A 2,181-nucleotide genomic window follows, 5' to 3' on the forward strand; every position below is an offset into this window, starting at 1 on the left:
GATGTAATTTAATGTCAGGCAAATGAATTTGCATCACGGCGTTTGATTTGACTGTTGAAATAATATTTAATCTCACAAATAACCAGGTGCTTTCCACAACTAGAGCCAGAAGAGTTTATATCTTCTGTATAGGACATTGTTCTGGTTTATTGTATAATATTCGCTCAACAAAGAAGAAAAAACTGATCCAAGTGTCACTGATCATCGAGTGATGAATTTTATTAGTTCATCACTCGATAAACTAATAAAATTCTCCACTTTCCTCCATTTCCTTCAACATTAAACTTCTCCATGTAATGTGTTTTATTCATGACAGAAATTATTCCTTGTTCGTGGGTTTTCTCCGGGTTCCTCCCACTGTCCAAAAACATGTCAGGTTAATTGGCCTCTAAAATTGCCCCTAGGTGTGTGTGTGTGTGTGTGTGTGCATGGTTGTGTGTCTCTGTGTTGCCCTGCGACAGACTGGCGACCTGTCCATGGTGAACCCTGCCTCTCGCCTGGAGAGGCAGGGGTCACCAAGGCAAGCTGGACCGGGCCGGCCCTGTCGGACCCGTTGGTTCTGTGTTCCTAGTTGTTATGATGATGTTCCTGTGTGTTTTTCTCCTGTAGTCAGGGTCTGTGTTGGCTCCTAGTAGTCTCCTGTTTGCTGTCCAGTTTTCCGTGAATGCTCCCGTTAGCCGCTGATCAGTGATTCCCTGATCACCTGTTTGCTCTGTGATGTAAGCTGAGCTCTCCGTGGTCTCAGTCCGGTCTCAGTTCTCGTCTTTGTAAGTCTGGATTCAGCTGTAAGCCTTTGCCTGCGAGTTGTGACCTGCTTTAGCTGAAGATTAAACACACGACGCCTCCTGGTTCTTGTCCAAACAAGAGAAAGTCGTTCCTGACACTTTGTGAAGAGTTTGGTCATAAAGAACGAGACTTTTTCTCTGTTTGTCATTTTGACTGAAAGTCCAGCCATAATCTACTTTATCCACCAATTTTAAAGTGATTATAAGAACTTACTCAGCGACATTTCATCTTCATTTGGCTTAACATGGTTCTGGGAATTCTGGCTCAGGACCAGAGATCCGTTGGAGAATTCCTCTAAAACTAGCCGGTATTCCTGTAACGTTCCCAACCTGCTGTGGGAAACCCGGGGATTTCTGCCGATGTTTTCTGGAGGGGAATCCGGCAGGAGCAACGGCTGCGGCGCGGCGCCAAACCGACAACCTCTGACTCAGATCCATGATGTGTCTGCAGGCGCCGGCCTGTTCAGACCGACTCTGACCCGTTCCAGATTTTATAAGTTTTGTTTGAAATGACATGAAAAACATGCAGAGCTGTAGGAAGTATTCACACCCTGACAGATTTTTGGTTTTGCTTTTTTTTAAGTCTTAAAATGTTTCAGATTGAGAAACTAACCAGGTTTACTTTACAGCAGACTTCAGCAACAAGGCAGTTTGAAGAGCTCTGCATGATGAAAACAAAACTGCGAAATGAAGAGCTTCAGTCCAGACCAGAATGAATCAACAGTAACTCTAACCAGTCACACCTTTACTGGGTGAAAAAAGCCAGTTTCTGTGTCTCCCTGTGAAAACGATGGTTCTGAATAAATCCACCTAAACTGTATTTTGTTACGGAGCCTCTGCTGGCTCACAGTGACTCTGCCACAATAATTAAACTGTCATATCAATGCATATAACAGATAAAAGGTCACAAAAATCATTGAAAATGATGTCAGGTTAGAGTCAGTGTTAGTTCATGACAATTGTTTCTAAAGAACTACTAGAGGTTTGTTACATCATCTGAAACTTAACATGCAGTTAACTTGTTAGAAACACAGTGACTTATTAGTTTGCAGAATCCATCCCATTTATGTGACTAAAATAAAATTAACCACTTTCACCTTTTTCTTTCAGGTTGATTTCAGAGGGTGAAGCTGTTGAAAAACAAGAAGAAAACCAGAAGGCTCTTGATTTGTTCAAACAGGCGTTCAGCATTCACCAAACTCCCAAACTGGAGAGCAGAATAAAGAAGATCGAAGAACTCCTGGCCGAGAATGACTTGGAGGATGAAGACGACGAGTTTGTCAATGTGAACAACAGCGGCTTAATGCTGTTTAAAGAGCTGCATGACAGGCTGTACGACTATCAGAGAGTCGGAGTTTCCTTCCTGTACGGCCTCTACAGGGACGGCCGAAGAGGA

The sequence above is a fragment of the Poecilia latipinna genome, unplaced genomic scaffold, assembly GCF_001443285.1.
Source record: "Poecilia latipinna isolate Pla-1442-1.1 unplaced genomic scaffold, P_latipinna-1.0 Scaffold2452, whole genome shotgun sequence".
Taxonomy (NCBI): domain Eukaryota; kingdom Metazoa; phylum Chordata; class Actinopteri; order Cyprinodontiformes; family Poeciliidae; genus Poecilia; species Poecilia latipinna.